This window comes from Mobula hypostoma, chromosome 4 (genome assembly GCF_963921235.1).
Source record: "Mobula hypostoma chromosome 4, sMobHyp1.1, whole genome shotgun sequence".
NCBI classification, from domain to species: domain Eukaryota; kingdom Metazoa; phylum Chordata; class Chondrichthyes; order Myliobatiformes; family Myliobatidae; genus Mobula; species Mobula hypostoma.
Window position 1 is genome coordinate 111,415,781 of NC_086100.1, and position 22,978 is coordinate 111,438,758.

The following is a 22,978-nucleotide window of genomic DNA, read 5'->3' on the forward strand; positions in this document are numbered from 1 at the left end:
ATGCTTCTTCTTTGGAATTGATACTATCCCTAATTTCTCTTGTCAGCCACGGGTGCACTACCTTCCTTGATTTATTCTTTTGCCAAACTGGGATGAACAATTGTTGTAGTTTTTCCATGCAACCTTTAAATGCTTGCCATTGCATATCCACCATCAATCCTTTAAGTGTCATTTGCCAGTCTATCTTAGCTAATTCACGTCTCATACCTTCAAAGTTACCCCTCTTTAAGTTCAGAACCTTTGTTTCTGAATTAACTATGTCACTCTCCATCTTAATGAAGAATTCCACCATATTATGGTCACTCTTACCCAAGGTGTCTCTCACGACAAGGTTGCTAATTAACCCTTCCTCATTGCTCAAAACCCAGTCCAGAATAGCCTGCTCTCTGGTTGGTTCCTCGACATGTTGGTTCAAAAAACCATCCCGCATACATTCCAAGAAATCCTCTTCCTCAGCACCTTTACCAATTTGGTTCACCCAATCTACATGTAGATTGAAGTCACCCATTATAACTGCTGTTCCTTTATTGCACACATTTCTAATTTCCTGTTTAATACCATCGCCAACCTCACTACTACAGTTAGGTGGCCTGTACACAACTCCCACCAGCGTCTTCTGCCCCTTAGTGTTACGCAGCTCTACCCATATCGATTCCACATCTTCCGGGCTTATGTCCTTCCTTTCTATTGCGTTAATCTCTCCTTTAACCAGCAACGCCACCCCACCTCCCCTTCCTGTATGTCTATCCCTCCTGAATATTGAATATCCCTGAACGTTGAGCTCCCATCCCTGGTCACCCTGGAGCGATGTCTCTGTGATCCCAACTATATCATATTCATTAATAACAATCTGCACTTTCAATTCATCCACCTTATTACGAATGCTCCTTGCATTGACACACAAAGCCTTCAGGCACTCTTTTACAACTCTCTTAGCCCTTATACATCATCATCATCATCAGGTGCCATGCCCAGATTGAGCTTTGACTGCCATGGCCCTCACACTCCTGTTTTGGGTCAAGTGGATCAGTTCATTGGTATTAATTTCCAATTCTCTGGCTGCTGTCTCCATCATCATTTGCCTTTGCCTTCCTTTTGCTTTCTTCTCTTCAATCTTTCCCATAATTACCGTGCATTCTAACTCCTCTTTCCTAATCACATGTCCAATGAAGTTACGTTGCCTTTTCATGATCTCATACATTATTTCTCTTTTTGTGTTTGCTCTGTTCATGACATCCTCATTAGATATTCATTTTGTTCATGATATTCTTTGCATCCTCCTCAAAAACCACATCTCTGCTGCTTCAATTCATTTCCTCATGTTACTAGATATTGTCCAACATTCTGATCCATATAACATAACTGGATAAACGTAACATTTCAGTACTCTGAGGCAGGTTGTTACGCCAAGTTTAGTGTTGGTCAGTATACTCTTCATTCTCGTAAAGGTGTCTTTTGCCATTCCTATTCTTCTTTTGATGTCCATGTTGCATCTGCCATCTGATGTCACCCAGCTTCCTAAGTAGCAAAAGTTCTGTACTTGTTTTTGTCATGGTCCGGTCTGCGAAGTCCATATTCCGGTTCACAGTCCGGTCCATTGACCCATGCTCCAGGTTTTGCTGTCTACCCTGTTTCTGTTCTTGTTGAGCTCTAATTGAGGCAGCTGATGCTCGTTGGGGTTGGCTGCATAAATATCTCCAGAGAGCAGGGCATGGCTGCTGGATTGTTCTTGTCCTTACTCCTTGTATCCCTTCCTCTGCCTTCTGTTTCCTTGCCTGAAGCCTTGCCTTGTCTTGCCGATAACTCTCACCTCACCTGAAGTTCTCGTTTCACCTTGCATCGCCTGAAGCCTTGCCTTGTCTTGCTGGTAACTCCTGCCTCATCTCACCTGCAGTCTTGTCCTGGAGCCACCCGTACCTAGCTCCCTTCCTGTCCCTTGCCTCCACCGGGTAAGTCAGGCCGTCTTGCCACTACCCTGCAGTTGGTTCTGTCCCATCCTGTCCCTTGCCTCCGCTGGGTTAGTCAGGCCGTCTTGCCACTACCTTGCAGTTGGTTCTGTCCCGTCCTGTCCCTTGCCTCCATCGGGTAAGCCAGGCCATATTGCCGTTACCTACGGTTAGTTCTGTCCCTTCCTGTCCCTTGCCTCCTTCGGGTGGAGATCTGCACCCTGCCCAGGAGTACCACGCCTTGCCCAAGTGGGGCTTCCAGTCTCCTGCCTCCAGCCTTCAGCCTCGCTTTGCCTCAAGTCTCCTGCCTCCAGCCTCCAGTCTCCAGCCTCGCCTCGCCTCAAGTCTCCTGCCTCCAGCCTCCAGCCTCACCTCGCCTCAAGTCTCCTGCCTCCAGCCTCCAGCCTCGCCTCACCTCAAGTCTCCTGCCTCCAACCTCCAGCCTCGTCTCACCTCGTCTCCTGTCTCCAGCCTCCAGCCTCACCTCGCCTCAAGTCTCCTGCCTCTAGCCTCCAGCCTCCAACCTCGTCTCACCTCAAGTCTCCTGCCTCTAGCCTCCGGACTCCTGCCAAGCCTTGCCTCATCTCTTGCCTCTAGCCTCCAGCCTCCTGCCAAGCCTCACCTCAAGTCTCTAGCCTCCTGCCAAGCCTCGCCTCAAGTCTCCAGCCTCCTGCCTGCTGCCAAGCCTTGCCTCGTCTCTAGCCGCTAGCCTCAAGCCTGAAGACTCTAGCCTCCTGCCTCCTGACAAGCCTCGCCTCAAGTCTCCAGCCTCCTGCCTCCTGCCAAGCCTCGTCTCAAGTCTCTAGCCTCAAGCCTGAAGACTCCAGCCTCGTCCTGCCTGCCAGCCAAGCCTCATCCTTGCTTAGTTCTGGGGTCCGAGCCAGAGGCAAGACCCAGGTACTGGGTCCTTGTCCAGTCTCTGGCTCGGAGTCCAAGCCCGGGCTCCTAGCTCTCTTGTCCAGTCCTGTTCTGGGTTCCTGGTTTTCATGTCCATGTCCTTGCTCTCACCCTGTATCCTAGTCCTGTCTCTAGTCCTTCAGTGTCTGTGTCTTGCACTTGGGTCCATTCCTAGCCACCTCCTTATGACAGTTTTATGTCTTCCTCATTTATTTTCAGCCTGCAGATAGGATTCTCCTTCTTTTTGGATGTCACCATAAATTCTGTCTTTTTGCAATTGATAGATAGACCCATTGTTGCACTTTCTTCAACAACTATATCAATTAAGTTTTGTAGTTCTTCCTCTGTACTTGCAATTAACACAGTGTCATCTGCATATATGAAATTATTGATGTTTTCACCACCAACTTTGATTCCCAAGATGTCTCTTATTTTTTGTAATATTGTTTCACTGTACACATTAAACAAATCAGGGGAGAAAACACTCTCTTGTCTAACGCCTCTCTTGATTTTCGTAAATTGACTCACGTTACCCAGTATACCTCGGATTTTAGATGCAACACTGAGTCATGTCATCTGCAGAAATTCTCTGATGACTCAGCAATAGCTGGGTGTATAATGGCAGGATGGGAGGATGAATACAGGACCCTGCTGGAGGACTCTGTCAAATGGTGCAAACTGAATCATCTGCAGCTCAACATCAGTAAGACAAAGGAGATGGTGATGGACTTTAGGAAGACTAAGCCTGCATTGCTCCCTGTTACTATTGATGGTGAGGATGTGGATGTTGTGAGAACCTACAAGTACCTGGGGGTGCACCTCGATGACAGACTCAAGTGGATCATCAACACAGAGGCTGTATACAAGAAGGGCCAGAGTCACCTCTACTTCTTGAGAAGACTGAGGTCCTCTAGTGTATGCAGGCATCTCCTTCACATGTTCTACCAGTCCGCTGTTGCCAGTACAATCTCCTATGTGGTATTGTATTGGTATAATGGTATCAACATGGATGATACCAACAAGCTCAATACAGTGATTAGAAAGGCTAGTTCTGTTATAGGAGTCAAACTGGAAACGTTGGATACTGTTCTAGAACAAAGAACCCTATCAAAAATCTTGGCAAATCTGGATGAAGTTTCACACCCTCTGCATGCCACTTTGGCTGAACAGAAGACCACTTTTAGTAATAGACTAAGACAACTGTGCTGCTCCAAAGAGCACTATATGAGGTCATTCTTACCCTTGGCCATTAAGCTCTATAATGAATCAACCTATAGCCAGGGAAGGAATGACCCCCTCCTGTTAGACGGTTTGAGTAACTTCTTTTTTATTCGTTTTTACTTCTCTTTTAATATTTAAATATTTGCATACCTGTGCCGTTGTACTGCTACTGCGTCTCTGTAATTACCTTTGGGATCAATAAAGTATCTATCTATCTCAGAGGATAGGATGGTGACCAATATCCACAGAAAATCCACATATTTCCATGGTGTCACATGCTCCCATTTTGTTTCCTGTTAGGATGACAGCACGGTCTCCCAATTCCACTAGTTGCATCCTATCCACTCCAGTGATGCTTCTGATATCTCCCCACCTTCTGTCCTACCAACAATCAGATTCATTTGCTATCCCATCATAATTTTGTGCATTATCTTAGCCCGTATCATTTCGGTATTCTCAAGGAACTATGACTTCCATGGTAACCTTCCACTACCACCAACAACCAAAACCCTTTCCCCATCTCAGACATGTAATGCCCACTCTTTCATTTCTCCCCAATATCCAGGTATTCAAATATTCCGGAGTGAAACTACAGATTTACTTTCTTATGATATTCTTCACTCTTGAGTTAATGCTGATTTTCAGAGCATTCCTATCAATCACTTCACACAACTTCCCTGCAATTCATTTTTCCTTCATGCCCATCAACTTCCTCCTGTTCTCCCACTGCCCATTTGTACTAGGGACAATTAACACTACCCAATTAACCCACTGGCATGTCCTTGAGATGTAGAAGGAAAGCGGGGTGTTTAAATAGTCAGAGGAAGTAAGCACAGTGGTGGATGTCATTTTCAAATCTACTGCATGTCTCTGGGAGCTGGATTGAGGTTGCACCAGTGTGACAACTCAGATTGCATACTCCACTTGGGGTTTTTGATGTGATATACCGTATTTTAGATTGAGTTACAGCTTTTCAGGAAACTTCTGTTCAGTTTGAGCTTCTAGTTGCTTATCTCATTAATTCTCACATTCTGCTTCCTCTCTAGTCTCTCTGTCTTTGGTCTTTAATACTGTGTCAACAAGGTCCATTGAAGTTTGAAGGAATAGCACCCCCATCTTCTGACTGGGTACATTACAACTGTCACAGTGGCGGGCCATTGGGAGCAAGGGTGGACCCAAATGCAAGACACATCTTGAGAGGTTACTTAGGTTCAGTTTATTGTACGATACCAGGAGAGCAAGACAGAAGCAGGAATAGCAAACACAATAAGGACTCAGGACTACAACTAGGCTGGGACCAAGTGTCTGGGCTAGGACTCGGAATCGGCTCCCAGAACTAGAGGAGACATGAAGAGGCTAGGGTATGGACTCCGAGCCCGAGACTGGGCAAGGACCCAGTACCTGGGTCTTGCCTTAGGCTCGGACCCCAGAACCAGGCATGGACATGACATGGGCTAGGGAGAGGAGGAACATGGGAACACAGAGCCTCAGTCTCGGGAGAGCAGGTACATGGAACCATGGACAAATACACAGAATACAGAGTCGGGACCCCTCCTTGGGTACAGGACATAGGGCCGGGACTCATGACCCTCCGCGGGGCAATGGCAAGACGGCATGACTTACCCCACGGAGGCGAGGACAAGACAAGACAAGACATGACTCACCGCAGGGCAACAGCAAGACAGCCTGACTTACCCCACAGAGGCGAGGACAAGACAAGACAAGACATGACTCACCGCAGGGCAACAGCAAGACAGCCTGACTTACCCCACAGAGGCGAGGACAAGACAAGACAAGACCAACACGAAAGAACACCAGACAGTACCTATCTAGCTCCAGCAATAGAACTAGACTGAAGTGCAGGCGAGGGCTGCAGACAAAGGTTAGAGGCGAGAGGGGCAGAGAAGGGATTCAGACAAGGGGGTAGGACAGGAATCACAGACCACCAGGGCCAGGACTAGACTCAGAACTGGAAGCCACCAGGGCCAGGACTTGACATGGTACTTGAACGCCGCCAGGGCCAGGACGTGGACGTGGTACTTGAACGCTGCCAGGGCCAGGACTTGACTTGGAGCCTCTGGGTAGTGGTGAGCTCTCGACTCGGCCCGGGAACAGTAGACAGCGGCTCTTGATTCTCTCCGGCGGGTTAACTGATGGACCCACCCTGATGAGGAAACTGCGCATGCTTGCTTCGGCGAGGCAACTGGACAGGGTTGCTCCGGTGAGGAAGGGAGAATTACCGGCACTCGCTTTGGGCGGAGACAAGGCTTGCTGCGGCCAGATGACATCGGCACGCTGTGACTTTGCAGACGCCCCCGCACCGAACGGCTGAAAGCCGGAGACTATAAACTACCGGTTCAGCTGAGTGTTAATTGCCTCTAATCATCAAAGTCGAGGGACACAGGAAAACCGGGAATCAATGGTCCAGATCGTAACATAAACAAGCTAAATTTAAAGGGACCCCGATCCGGACCATGACAACAACTCTCAGAGCTCAATAAATATTTTGAAGCCTCAACCCAAAATGTCAATAATACCCTTACCTCCACTGAGTTTCTCTAGCAATTTAATTTTTGCTCTTGTTTCCAGTGTGTGCACTCCTGTGTATCTTGAACACTCTCCTTGTTCCCTTTCTCTATGGTATTTAAAACAGGTTTGTTTTCTAGCAGCTCCAGTTTCTGGTGTAAGGTCATTGGTCTGAAATGTTAACTCTGCTTCTCACTCTACAGATGCTGTCTGCCTTGCTGTCTAGTTTGAGCAACTGCTTTCTCTCTTTCAGGTTTTACAGCATCTGTATATAAATTCACGATGCAGGAGAAGGTTCTTTGGCTTGCTGTGTCCAGACAGGTGCATTCTGTAACAAGAATCCCTGTTACCATAACAAGTTGTCCACACCATATTTCGTGGGATGTAAAAAGTGCTTCAAGCAACACCTTTTAATTGAAGACAAACCTTTTGCAGAAGGCACTTAGGGGGAATCATCAATGGCCTGAAATGTTATGTCCATTGGTGTTGCCAGACCTGCTAAATGTGCCTAGCATTTTAGGTCATATTTCATAGTTCCAACAAAACACAGCTTCTTTCTTCTTTTTGAACAATATTTTGGAGGTTGTATATAATGGAATTTGTTGGGATTTTTATTAGTATGACTATGCTGCTCTGAGCTCTTTACTGTTTTATTTATTTAGTAGTTCATGTTGTACTTGGCATTTTGTTTAATTAAAAAACTAAGTTGAATCCAGCTAGAACATAGAACATTTACATTAAAATCACTTTTAAACAATTTAATTAAACATTTGAATCTCATTCTAAATATGATTAGCTTAATTTACATGATAAGGGAAGTCAGTGCATATAAGTAATGCTTTATTCAAAATAATGAAGAAATATGTAGCATCGAAAGCAGACTGGAACGTATCTTGGCAGGAATATTTAAAAAATCTTATTTGTTAATTTATTTTGTTAAGTATAGCTGTTAATGCTAATATATTACTATGATATAACACTTTGCTGGTATGTGCATGTTCATCATATCAATCGCAGTTTTAAGAGTTGAATAATTAGTGATTACCCAAACCACTATTTGTTAACAGCAAAGTTACAAATCAGTGCAGTGGGTGGCTTATATAGTTCTAGTCCTTTTCCAAAAATAAATTAGGCGACTAATCAATGCTATTATCCAAAAAAACTTCATTAAAAGTAATGTTTTAAAAGAAGAGAGGAAGTTCTAACTCTGGTATAATTATTTTCTGTATGCTTTCATGTGTAAGTATAGTATACGTTATTGGCTAACACAGAGTTCACCTGGAGAGATGAGACCACTGCTCCCTAATAATAATATAATAACAACATTATGAAGAGCAAAAGAGTTAACATATGATATGAAGAAATGGCTGAATGAATGGTCTATGGAAGAGACTGTTGGATTAGACAACATCCCACTGTCATGCTTGAAGTTACATACCATAGAAAAAGCTGAGCTTCAATCCAAGCTGTTCCAGTACAGTTACAACACTAGCATCTATAAAATAACATGGAAAAATTGCTTATTCAATGAAGGCAGAATATATACAATCTGAGTAAAAAGTGCACAAGACATCTATTTTCGCTTATTAAAGTGATGAAAGATGTGGCTGAAAGCGTTAACAAGTGCGTTAAACTTGCTCACTAATGCTCCGTTTGACATCCGAAGAGCCATACCAATGCTTACAGTTTGCGTCTCAGTCTGTTAAACTGGAAACCATGGAAAACAGCATTAAATTGGAGACGACAGGCTCAGGGCATGTAGAGGAGAGAATCTTTAATGGGTTTAATAAGGATAATAAATAAACATGAAATGGGTACATGAACAGGCAGGTAGATATGTAGTTTAAATTGGTGTTATGGTCTAAGTAGCCATTATGTGACAAAGGGCCTGTTCTAGTGCTGTGCTCTTAGAGTCATAGAGTTCTATCCAGCACAGAAGCAGATCCTTCGGCTCATCTAGTCCGTGCCAAACTACAATTCTGCTGAGACCCATTGATCTGCACCAGAACATAACCCCCTATGGTCCTCTCATCTATGTACCTATCCAGATTTCTCTTAAATATTGAAATTGAAACTGTATCCACCACTGCCACTGGCTGCTCGTTCCATACTCTCACCAGCTTCTGAGTGAAGAAGTTTGCCCACATGTTCCCCTTGAACATTTCACCTTTCACCCCGAACCCATAACCTCTAGTTTTAGTCTCACCCAACCTCAGTGAAAAAAGCCTGCCTGTAATTTACCCTATCAATACCACTCATACTTTTGTATATCGTTATCAAATCTCCCCTCATTCACCCACGCTCCAGGGAATAAAGTCGTAACCTTTCCTTATAACTCAGATCCTCAAGTTCTGGCAACATCTTTGCAAATTTTTTCTGCACTCCTTCAACCTTATTGATAACTTTCCTGTAGGTAGAAAAACAGAACTGTACACAATTCTCCATGTTAGACCTCAACAACATTTATACAACTTCAACATAGCATCACAGCTCCTGTACTGGGTACTTTGATTTATGAAGACTAACTTACCAAAAGCTCTCTTTATGACCCTATCAGCCTGTGACACCACTTTCAAGGAATTATAGATATCTATTCCCAGATCACTCTGTCCTATGGCACTCCTCAGAGTCCAACTGCGCTATATAAGTCCTACCCTGGTTTGTCCTCCTGGTGAAACACCTTACACTTCTCTGCGTAAATTTCATCTGTTATTTTTCAGCCCAATTTTCCAGCAAGTCCAGGTTCCACTGTAAGCTTTGATACCCTTCCTTGCTAACCACTATATCCCCAATCTTGCTGTCATAAGCAAATTTTCTAATTCAGTTTACCACATTATCATCCAGAGCATTGATATAGATGACAAACAACAGTGGACCAGCACCAATCCCTGTGACACACAGGCCTCCAGTGAGAGAGGCAATTATCTACTACCGCTCTGACTTCTCCTGCAAAGACAATGTCTAATCCAATTTACTACCTCATCCTGCCAAGCGAGCAAACCTTCTTGACTAACTTCACATGCGGGAGTTTGCCAAATGCCTTGCTAACGTCCATGTAGACAACATCCACTGCCTAGCCTCCATCAACTTTCCTGGTAACTTTCTTGAAAAATTCTGTATGATTGATTAAATATGACCTATCGTACACAAAGTCATGTTGACTACTAATCAGCCTCTGTCTATCCAAGTACTTACATATATATATTTTTTAAACATTTTTTTTCCTCCCAGGAGCGGGGAGAAGATGGTGGCGTGACGGCAGCGCGCACGGCCACTTCGGTGATTAAATCTGCTATCTGTCAAGTAGGGGACCCTGCACAATTCTGATTTGATGGAGACAGACGTGAAAGCACGGAGGAAAATCTGGAAAACTTCTGAAATGCCCACTTCGCTGCCTCTGCTACTGTTTGGTAACCGGAGTCTCCAGAGCTGAAGGCCCCGAAATCCTCGGCTTTGCGTGTTTCAATGGCCGGGGAGAGATCGAAGGCGTTCCGCAGAGGATGGATGGCTCGGGAGGCTGTATCGGAGACTGGTCGGAAGCTCGAAGTTTTCAGATGGATGGACTCAGTGTTGGCTGTGGTCGGCTGCTTCCAATGTATCGGCAAGTTGACGGAGCCTGGAGCTTTATGGCAGGGAGTTTCTCCCTTTTGCCGCCTGCTATTGGGGACTCAGGAGTCGATCGACTCGGGACTTTGAGACTTTTTTTTTACTGTGCCCATGGTCTGTTCTTCATCAAATTATGGTATTGCTTTGCGCTGCTGTAATTATATGTTATAATTATGTGGTTCTGTCAGTGTTAGTCTTTGGTCTGTCCTGTTTTCTGTGATATCACTCCGGAGAAACATTGTATCATTTCTTAACGCATGTATGCATTTCTAAATGACAATAAAAGAGGATTGAGTGTTCTCATAATCTAATCTAGAAGGTAAGTTATACCTTCCAATAACTTACACACTACTGGTGTCAGGCTCGCCGGCTTTTAATTTCTCCGCTTATTCTTAGAGCCTTTCTTAAACAATGGAACAGTTCTCAACCTTTGCTAAGGATGTTTAAGTATTTCTGCTAGGGCCCCTGCAATTTCTGCATTAGCCTCCAACAAGGTTTGAGGGAACACTTTGTCAGGCCCTGGGGTTTACCCACCCTAATTTACCTCAAGAGAGAAAACACCTCCTCCTCTGTAATCTGTGTATGGTCCATAACTTCACTTCTGTTTTGCCTCACTTTTATAACTTCTGTGTCTGTCTCCCAAGTAAATACAGATGCAAAAAATCAATTTAAGATTTCCCTCATTTCTTTTGGTTCCATGATAGATGACTACTCTGATCTTCTAGAGGAACAATTTTGTCCATTGCTATCCTTTTTGCTCTTAATGTATCTACCAAAGCTCTTGGGATTCTTCTTCATCTGCTCTGCTGCAGCAATCTCATGCTTTTTTCCTGATTTCCTGCTTCAGTGTTCTCTTGCATTTCTTATACTCCTCAAGACCCTCATTTCTTCCGTCCTGCTTATACCTGCTATAAACATAATTTTTCCTCTGAACCAGGGCCTCAATATCTCTTGAAAAGCAAGGTAACCTAAACTGTTATCCTTGCCTTTTACTCTGACAGGAACATACAAACTCTGTACTCTTAAAATTTCACTTTTGAAGGCTTCCTACTTACCAGGTGCACATTTGCCAGAATACTATCTTAATCTTCACATGCCAGATTCTTTCTGTTACCATCAGCATTGTCCTTTCACCAGTTTAGAATCTCAAACCAAGAACCTCCTCAATAATTATCTTGAAACCAATGGCATTATGACCACTCGATGCAAAGTGTTCCCCTAAACACACTTCTGTCACCTGCCCTGTCTCATTCCCTAATTAGACATCTATTATCACACTTTCTCTAGTTGGGACCTCTATATATTGATTAAGGAAACTTTCCTGAACATATATAAAAAATCTATCCCAGCCACCTCTTTTGCAGTATGGGAATCCCATCAATATCTGGAAAGTTAAAATTACTGCTATCATAACTTTATGTTTTTTGTAACAGTCTGAGACCGCTCCTCAAATTTTCTCCTCTAAATCCTTCTGACTATTGGGTGGTCTATAATATAATCCCTTTAACATGGTCATCATCTTCTTATTCCTCATTTCCACCCATTTAGCCTCAGTAGATGAGCTCTCTAGTCTGTCCTGTCTGAACACTGTCATAACAATTTTCTGACTGTTAATGCCACCCTTTCCCCCTTAATCCCTCCCACTCTATCACGTCTAAAACAGAAGAATCCTGGAACATTGATCTATCAGTCCTGCCCTTCCTGCAAGCAAATCTCACTAATGGATATAATATCATAATTCCACATGCTGATTCATACCTTGAACTCTTCCACCTTTTCTACAATATGCCTTGCATTGAAATATACATATTTTAAAAAATCAAGAACACCTGTCTGATAACGAACCCCAACATACAGACATAGAAGAGTACAGCACCGCAACAGGCCATTTGGCCCAAAATGAACCAGCTAAAAAACAAATCAAAAACACCCAGACACTAACCCCTCCTACCCACACAATGTCCATATCTCTCCATCTTCCCTATAACCATGGTCCTATCTAAATGTCAGAATAGTTTCTGGATTCACTGGATAACAAAGATTTTGCTTCCTGAATACCTTTGGTTGTATCTTATGGATTTTGTGCTGCTGTTTATGAAAATCATCATGAAATTTCCCCATCACACACCATTTTTTTGCAATTGCCTATATTTGTTATTTGAATTCATAATTCAACTCAATTAAGATGTTGCCCACAAGTAAGCTGAAATGTTTTAAATCTTGTCCAGACATGCCTGGGCATGCTTAGGCAGGGCAGATGCTGTGTGGCAGGACAGGATGTAAAAAACATGACATGGAGTCTGTAGGAGACGGATGAAGATGCCCTGATGTATGAACCGACACTGATACTGATACAGATCTTGAAAACTTTATCTCGAGTGAGCCTCATCTGATAACTCAATCTGAGTTAAGTATCCTGCCCAAACTCTTGGGATTGTCAATGGCCAAAGCAGAATTGCTAGGTTCAAGACTGCAAAGTTGGAATCTACTGTTACCAGGCACAAATATTTCTGTGAAGGATTTCAATATTTGAGATAGATGTTTCCCAGAATAACTGATGTCAAGATCAAGGAAGGTATGACAAACAATGACAAACAATTTGAAGAACTCCTAGTGCGACTGGAGAAAATTGCATTGGAAGCATGCAAAGATGTTGTTGAATGTTTTCTTGACAACCACAGAGCACCAAATTACATGCGGCCGGTTGACAACATGCTTCAAGCATACAAGAACACAAAGTGCAACATGTCACTAAAGATTCAATTTCCGCATTCCCAGTTAGACTCTTCCTTGCAAATCTTGGTGCTGTCAGTAACAAGCATGGTGAGAGATTTCACCAGGACATTGCGGTCATGGACAAACAGTATCAGGGTAACTGGAATCCATCAATGCTGGTTGATTATTGTTGGACACTTAAGCAAGAAGCCTCAGACATTGAGTACAAATGAAAATCGTCAACAAAACATTTTTAGCTTAGTTGAACTATTGCAAAGCATCAGCATGGTTATGCAGTTAAACATGTTATATTCAGTAAAAATTAACTTCTTGTTTCTCCAAATTCCTACTCGATACAAGTAGTCTAATATTATATTTGCATTCAGCTTCAAGCAGTCTATCACAACCACAGAACATTTCTGAGGAAGCTACAGGTTCAAAAAAAAATTGCTGTCTAGTGATTTGAGTTCCACACTATTACCCCTCAGACCTTGGTGAACAAACTCCTACTCCTTCATCCAAATACACCACTGTGCAACTGGATGCTGGAGTTCCTAACCAATAGATGTCAGATATTCAGGATGCACCACCTCTCTTCCCTCTCCAACATCGTCAATATGGGTGCCCTCCAGGGCTGTGTGCTAAGCCCACTGCTGCACACTCTGCTCATTCATGACTGCACAGCTAAAAACCCGAGCAATGACATTGTAAAGATCTTACCTTCCCTGGAAGAGAGCCCAATGATCCAAAAATCTGAAGCCTTCCCTCCTGCACCATTTCCTTACCTACATGTTAAACTATATTATCTTTCTATTTCTGCCCTCAGTAGCACGTGATACCTCCTGAGATCACAACCCTGGAGGTCCTGTCCATTAACTTAGCACCTAACTCTCACTTTGTAGGACCTCATCACCCTTCCTGCCCATGTCATTGGTACCAAGGTAGACCATGAAGTCTGGATGTCCACCTTCCCACTGAAGACTGCTGTGGACTTGATCTGAGATGTCCCTGACACTGACATCTGGGAATCTCATTCTTGTCTTCTATATTCTATTTAAAAAAATATAAAAGAATGGGGACAGAAATTTGGAAGCATAACCTCAGTAGAGGGAGAGCTATTCAATCACTGTTTAGATGATCTGTAAAACAAAGGTCGAGATCTGCCCTCTCTGGTAAGATTAAATGAGATTGGACGATATGTATCTAACAATCAACATTATCAAAACACACTCAGTGTTTCAGAACAGCTTCTTGCCCTCCGCCATCAGATAACATAGTGGGTGACACGGTAGTGTAGTGTAGTGGTTAGCACAGCGCTTTACAGTAGCAATGACTCGGGTTCAATTCCTGCCGTTGCCTGTAAGGAGTTTGTGCATTCTCCCCGTGACCGTGTGGGTTTCCTCTTGGTGCTTCGGTTTCCTCCCGCAGTCCAAAGGCATATGGTTAGCAGGTTAGTGGGTCACTGGCCGTGATTAGGCTCTGGTTAAATCAGGAGTCGTTGGGTGGTGTAGCTTGAAGGGCCAGAATATTCTGAGCTGTATTTCATTAACTAAAAAAAATACATTTTCTGAATGGACAATGAACCGACGTACACTAACTCACTTTTTTTTGTCTTTTTTCCCTCTCTTTTTCACTACTCATTTAATTTAATTTATTTTTAGATATATTTCTGATTATATTTTATAGTTCTTTTTATTATTATGCATTACAATGTAATGCTGCCACAAAACAACAAATTTCACGACAAATGCTAATGATATTAAACCTGATTCTGATCTGATTCATTACAAAAGGGACTGCAGAAAAAGAAATACTTCATTATCTATACAGCACTTTGCAAAGTCCTGATGTCATTGATCATGCTGACTGAATGTATCTTTTTCTTCTGTTAAGTGGACCTTCAGAGAGTCAATGCAGATACTGAAGTTTATTCGGCTTTTAATCTGCAGCATTATTTTCGTTTATTCATGAAGAGCAAGTGTTGCAGCCAAAGCCAACATGTATTTCTCTTTTCTGATTGTCCTTGAGGATGTGCAAGTGTGCTATTATTCTGAATCCTTACTTTCCATCTGCTAAAATGCAGGCTGTTAAGCCAGCTTGACTGAGTAATTGCAGAGAAATGGTAAATCAGGATGGATTTTGTCTTTGACCAGACCTTGAATGTGTTAATGTTCTAATGTGCCTGCTGCCTTTATCCTTCTTAGGTGGAAGCAGTGATAGATTTGGGAAGATTTCAAAGAAGATCTGGCAAACAACTGCAGTGCATCTTGCATATGATACACTTTGCATCCTTATTGCACTCATTGTAGAGGGAATTGAAGTTTAAGAGTGAGGAAAGATTGTCATAGTCAGTCCCAAGTGATGGTTATATTATCAGTGTTAGTGGTAGCAGTGTAGGTGATTGGGACCAGGAAAAGTTTTGGTCATGGTACCAGACTCATTGCAAGCTGCCCACTACAGATCTATTCATAACTTCTATTTTTAATCCAAATTCTCTGTCTCAGAAATGCAAATAATGATCCTTTAAATCTTCTTACTAATCTGATGATCTTCCAACCTCCATGAGGTCATCTACCGACACAACTCGTGGACCCAGATGGAATCGACCAGTGATGTCTAGGATGTCAACCTGGAAACTAGCACAGGGCAAAGAACTAAAACAATGGATCTGGGCCCTGCCCCCAAATGGATGGACTCTATACTTCTTCTGTATGAGTAAACAGTCATCATAATCAAAGACCCCATCTGCCCCAGGTCATTCTCTCTTCCCCCATCTTTAGTCAGGTATAAGATACAAAAGCCTGAAAGTACATACGCCAGGCTCAAAGACAGCTTCTATCTTACTGTTAAAAGACTATTGAATAGCTCCCGAGTACGATAAGATGAATTCTTGACTTCACAATGAACCTTGCTATGATTTTGTCTACCTGCACTATACTTTCTCTGTTGCTTTTACACTTTATTTTGGATTGTTATTGTTTTACCTAGTTCTACCTCAATGCATTGAATAATGATCTGATCTGCATGAATAATATGCTCAACAAGCTTTTCAGTGTATTTTGCATATGCGGCAATATTAAACTAATGTACCAATGTAGGAGGGTTGGTGATCCGTACTGGGAAGAGTTAGGTAATTAGAGCTGGTGATAGTGGTGTAGGAGGCTGGGCTGGGGAAGTTAGCTGATGGGTGATGGGGGAATTATCCAACTGTACTGTTGGAGCAGGGTAGCTGGCGATCAGTGATAGAATAGAAATAAATGACTGGTGTTTGTGGAAGATGTCACTGATTAGTGCAAAGTCTAGGCTAGGTGATTTGCTCTATTAGAGTTGGGATGGCTCATTTGGGTCGCGTGTTATTGATTGGTGCAAAGTTCAAAGTAAATTTTTGGTTGAAGTATAATTATGTCACCATTAACAAACCTGAGATACCTTTTCATGTGGGCAATCGCAGTAAATACAATGAAAGACCATACCCAATAGGGCAGACAACAACCAATGCGCAAAATAAAAATAGAAACTGAAAATACAAATAGAAATATAAAATATATATATGCTGGTGGTGTAATGGCATCAGTGCTGGACTTCGGAGCGAAGGCTCCCGAGTTTGAATCCAGCTGGCTCCTTTGCATGCTTTCCATTCATGCTGGGTTGGGCATCGAGCTAGCAACTCGGCCTGATAAAAATAAGAAATCCTGCTAAAAAAGCACTGTCATGACAGTGTCCTGATGACTCTACTTGGATTTAAGGGCTTTCTTCTTCTTTTTCTATATATATATACCTATACCTATATTAACTCATTCTTTTAGCATAATTCCTTGGTCTGAAACCTTTCTGGAAAATTTACAAAGAAAAGTAAGAACTGAAATGATAAATATCAGAAAACATTATTGACACCTGAATGCACTTCAAGTAACACCACCTGGGACAGAAAGAGGAAGAAAAATAACAGACATTAAAAATCTACACAACAGTGAGGTAAAACTTCTAAAGATGTATTTCCAGCAACAAAAACAGGATTCAGCACTCTATGTGAGCATATACAATTCTGATAAGAAATATACACCACTAAACTTAAATGGAACGACAACCCAGAAAAAAGACGAGATTATCACTATTTGAAGAAAAAGTTAACCAATAGAAGAACATGACCCACCATGGAAGGCATCTGCATGATCTGACTAGATTAGATGTCAACAAGGAAGTGTGGAACACCTGGCTCAGAGTTGAGACTTCATCCTAGTAACAGAAGAGTTCCTTGTGACAATACAGGACTAGGTGGTTAACACAGAAAATTACCAAAATTACATAATAATAAAAGACCAACAAATTCAAGATGATAAATGTAGAAAATACCAAGGAAATCCAGAAACAATCCAACATATTACAGGATCCCACAGCAGTTTAACACAATCTGATTACTTACACAGGCAAGATCAAGCGGCAAAGAGCATTCATCAAAATCTTCCTTTAAAATACAAACTCATAAAAGAAATCAGATCTTACTTCATTTCATTACTATTCTTTTCCAGTTGATCTTTAATTGATCGATTTTGATCCTTAATTGAATTCAGTGTCTGGACCATATCTTCAGCACATGGTGGCATTTCATCAGATCTTTCCTTTGGCATCTTTCCTTTCCCGTTACCTTTATCACTAGGTTCAGACAAGTTCTTCCCACTCCTCATCGACATAGACATATTGTTCCCCCTCAAGAATCAGCAATTAAAAATTTTAAATTAGAAGTTTAAACTAGGGGGAGAGAAATGAAAGCAGCACAAAATTGCAGTTACTCCATTAACAGACAGGCGTAGTCTCCCAGAAATTAGGTCTTACTATAAATACAAGCCTGATCCTGTTTTAGAGTCAGAGTGTCACAAGTTATATTATGACTGATCCATTATTAAAGATAGGACAATCCGAAATAACCCTCCAGATATAATAATAAGAATAAACACGTAAGAACAACTTATTTAATAGACATAGCCATTCCAAGCACACATAACTTACAGAAATCAGGAAATTAAAAACACCGGAAATATGCATAATTAAAAAAGGAAATTGAAAGATTATGGAATATGAACAGGATATACACTGTTCCAATAGTAATATTTACAACTGGTGTCATTCCAAAGGCACTGCACAATAGCGTTAGACAATTAGGGCTACACAGCAATATCTATGTAAATCTTCAGAAAGCCACAATACTAAGCACCAATAGAATAGTTCGTAGTTCCTAGCAATTGAGAACTGAGAGTGCTTGGCTATGCCTGCACCTCAAGTTTTACCAGCTTGAGCTGAGAAAAAATAATATACAATAATACCCTGCAGCAGTTTAACTCAATCTGATTACTTATAGGTACAATCAAGTGGTAAACACCATTTATCAAAATCTTGCTTTAAAATACAAACTCATAAAAGAAATCAGACCTTACTATAAATACGCCTGATCCAGTTTTATAGTCAGAGTCCTACCAATTATATTATGGCCAATTCATTATTACATATAGGACCATCCGTAATAGCTGCCTGGATATAATATTACGGGATAAACATGCAAGAATAACTTATTTAATAGATACAGGCCATTCCAAACACAAATAACATTAGGAAATCAATAAGTGAAGAACACCAGAAATATGCTGAATTAAAAGAGGAAATTGAAAGACTATGGAACAAGAATAGGGTATATATTGTCCCAATAGTAAAATCTACAACTGGTATCATCCCAAAGTTACTACATAATAGCATTAAACAATTAGGCTTACACAGTAATATCTATGTAAATTTCCAGAAAGCCACAATAATAAGCACCACTAGAATAGTCTGAAAGTTCCTGGCAATTGAGAAATGAGTGCGCTTGGCTATGCCCATACCTCACGTTTTACCAGACTGAGCTGAGAAAATAAAAATATAAAACCAAATAAAAAAGCTATAACTATCAAGAACATGAGATACAGAGTTCTTGAATGTGAGTCCGATTCAGAGGGATCAGTTCAATAATGGGGTAAATGAAGTTGAGTGAAGTTATCCTCTCTGGTTCAAGAGCCTGATGGTTGAGAGGTAACAACTGTTCTTGAACCTGGTGGTGTGGGTTCTGAGGTTCCCGTCCCTTCTTCTTGATGGCATCCGTAAGAAGAGGTGGTGGGGTCCTTGATAATGGATGCTGCTTTCCTATGACAGCGCTCCGTGTAGTTGTGCTCAGTGGTAGGGAGGGTCATGATGGTCTGGGCGGTATCCACAAATTTTTGTGGCTTTTCCGTACAAGTGCATTGGTGTGTCCATAGCGGGCCATGATGCAACCAGCCAGTATGCTGTCCAGCATGCATCTACAGTGGTTTGTCAAAGTTTTAGTTGACATGCCTATTCTTCGCAAACTTCGAAGAAAGCAGAGGTGCTGTCATGTTTTCCTCATAATGGCACTTACATACGTGCTAGACCCAGGGCTTGAAGAACTGCATGATACAATCTTGAATCTTGAATCTTCTTAAACCACTCCCCAACCCAACCCGGTTTCTTACTCCATGCTGATTCAAGGCTCTTGTGTCCCCTTTTATGTTGACTTCTGTTCTTTTTAAATTTTCATTCTTGACCACTTACTTTCCTTTTCACTTCCCAGTTTAACTTATGCATTTAGTTTGATTCTGTTTTGGAGAGTTCACCTGACATACAGTATACTATACAACATTTATGTTTGTGTTTCATCATATTCACTATCACCCTCATTGTCTGAGGATCATTAGCTTTACCTGGTACCTATTCAGTTTCTGGGAATGCACCCACAGTGTGGCTGAGATATCCTCACCTTAAGTGCCTCGCATTTTCCTTCACATATTTTCCTGTCAATTTTGGTTCCAGCTCTTGGCTCCATCCCTCCCCCTCCTGTCTTCTCCTATCATTTTGGATCTCCCCCTCCCCCTCCCACTTTCAAATCTCTTACTCACTCTTCCTTCAGTTAGTCCTGACGAAGGGTCTCGGCCGGAAACGTCGACTGCACCTCTTCCTACGGATGCTGCCTGGCCTGCTGCGTTCACCAGCAACTTTTATGTGTGTTGCTTGGTTCCATTTTACCCTGGTTAGATCACCCCCATTCCCTTGAAGTTCAGATATCTGAGTGGTTAGGTTACGGAATAGATAAACCCAGAGGCAGAGACAGAGGCTAACAATCAGGGGGCATGATTTCAAATCTCACAATGGCAGCTGTAGTGTTTAACTTCAATGAGATATTATCTTTGACAGCATCAAAGGGAGTGTTCATAGCACAGTATTTCCTGATGGGAACAGAGCCCTGCCTTTACATGAAAAGCACCCTCTGTCATGACTTCACAATGCCAAATGAGCAGACTGAGAACAGATCTAGCAGTTCGTTGAGGTGCTGTGGACGGTCAGACTTATACAACTGTGATTAGGGGTGGTGTGGTAATGTAGAGGTTAGCATCACACTAATACAGCTTCAGTGACTGGGTTCATTTCCTCTGCTGTCTGTAACAAGTCTGCTCATTCTCCCCATGACCATGTAGGTTTGCTGCAGATGCTCTGGTTTCTAAGGACGCTACTCCTTTCTCTCAGTTTCTCCACCTCCACCGCTTCTGTTCTCCTGATATGGCTTTCCAATTTAGGATACCAACATTACCCCTTTTTTCAGTGAAACAGTGATTTCCCCCCTACCTCCCCAGTGCTTTCAATGCAGTCCTCACCCACATCTCCTTTATTTCTTGAATGTCTGCTGCCACCCACCACCCTCCAAGATTACAGCAGGAATAGAGTTTCCCTTGTCCTCACTTACCATCCCATAAGCCTCTACATCCAATATATCATTCTCCACAGCTTCCACCATCTCCATAGGAATCCCGATACCAAGTATATGGTCCCCTCTCTTTTCCTGACCTTTTTCCACAAGGATTCTGCTCTCTATGACTCCCTTGCCTGCTCACCTCTCCTCACAAATCCACCACCTGGCACTTTTTGCTGCAACTGTATTAATTGTTACACTTGCCCTCACATCTCCTTCTTTGCCACAATTCAGGCCATAAACATCCTTCCAGGTGAGGCAGCCTTTCACTTGTGAATTCATCGATGTCGTTCATTACATCCAATGCTTTCATTGTAACCTTCTCTGCATTGGTGAGACCCATTGCAGATTAGAGGATCACATCATCGAGTACCTTCACTCCGTCTGTAGTATCAACCAAGATGTCCCAGTGGCCACCGATTTTAATTAGCCCTCCCATCCCCACACTGACGTGTCTGTCCATGGTCTCCTCTACTGCGAAGTTGAAACTGGATGCAGAATAGAGGAACAGTTTGGTTGTGGCCAACCTGATGGCATGAACATTGATTTCCTCAACATCTGGTAACCCCACCTCCTGCTCAGAGCGCTCCCCATTTGTCTTCCCTCATCCAGCTGCCCCATACCACATCTGTTATCCCTCTGCTGCCCTCTTGAACTACCCACACATTTGTCCCTCTAGTTTCCCTTATTACCGTCTTTCCTCTAATACTTGGACGACTATCCTCTCCATCTTCTCTATCCCTATCACCTCCCGGTTTCTTACATCAATCCTACTATCCTTACCTCACCTGCCTATCTTTTCCCTCTCACCTAGATTGACCAGTCACCTACCAGCTCTTGCTCCACTTCCACCTCCCACCCTTGGTTACCTTCCCCCATTCCAGTCTCGAAGAAGAGTCTCAACTCATAACATTGACCATCCACATCTGTGCCACCTGACCTGCTGATTTTGTGTGTGATTTCCAGGAATTCAGTATCTGCAACCTCTCTCGTGTCTTGGCATTTACTTAACTGCAGTTCTAGAGAGTTGCTAAGTGCAACTTGCATTTGCTTGTCCCATACGCTTGCCTGGTTTAGATTGTCTTTTATTGTTGGCTGAGAGTTTTATTTTTTTTATCAAAACTCTACATTTTTTTTACAGAATCTCATATCTTTTGGAAAATTTCGGAAAACAATGATAAAAAGAGACTTCAGGAGAAAAATCCTTCTATTGTTGTTGGGATTTAGAAACACTGTTTGCAGCATAAAATCGGTATTCCTAAACATTTAGACCGCTTAACCCTGCTTTCTTCAATGTTACCATTACACAATTGATGTAACCCAGAGGAAGTCATGTTTCTGATTATTTCCAGATGAAGTTGTGCCAATTGCAAAATTGGACTGGTCTGGACCCACATTCCTGTGCCCAAACATTTTCCCAGAGTCAGATGCTTGTCAAATAATGTTAAATTTCCCCCTTTTTGAAAACTTCCTGATATAAATTGGATCTGCCAAGTCCAAAATCCAGCTTTTCAGGCCTGCACAGGCAGGCACTTCCCCGTCTCCACCTGGCTAACAGGAGTCACCTGCCAATCATTTCCAACTCATCACCCGCAGCCTATTTAAGCCCGGCTTGCAACCCGAATCCTTGTTCACCCAGTCAACCAGTTGCTCCTAGCTTTCAGTTGACTTGTTCTCGCTTCTTCTGTGGCCTCTTGCAGCATGTTAGTTTACAGTTTATTATTAAAGCTATCACTCACTGCTTAATTGTCTCTGCTGCTCTCCACTGGGCTCAAATCTCCTCTACACATCCTGACACAATTGTGGCTTGGCAGTTGTAGAAAAGCAGTCTATTGGTTCCTATGCTTGGCCACTACTTAAAGGGCCACTCTGATAACAGCATGATACCTTACAAAGCAATTCCAAAGCTTGCTGGAAATTGCCCACAGATCTCACACACTGGTTGGATACTAAACAAACTACCAAAGAGTATTTTTTGGAGAACATAACTGCCAAATACAATAAAATTAAATAAAATACAATAAAATTCCTATAATCTGGTACTATTAGATCTTTGGTGATGTAGTATTGGTAGCTCTTCCAAACTATTAGGTATTATTCCTATTAATATCTCAACCCACTTTTAATTTATCTTTTACTTTACTTGGTTTTACCACAATGTAATAAGTAGCTGTGAGAGCCACATGAGTGAGTGCAAGAGAAAAAAGCCCTGATGAGTTTAAACAGAGTGTGGAAGGATGCCTTGGTGAATTTATAAGGGGTGCATACAACAGATCTA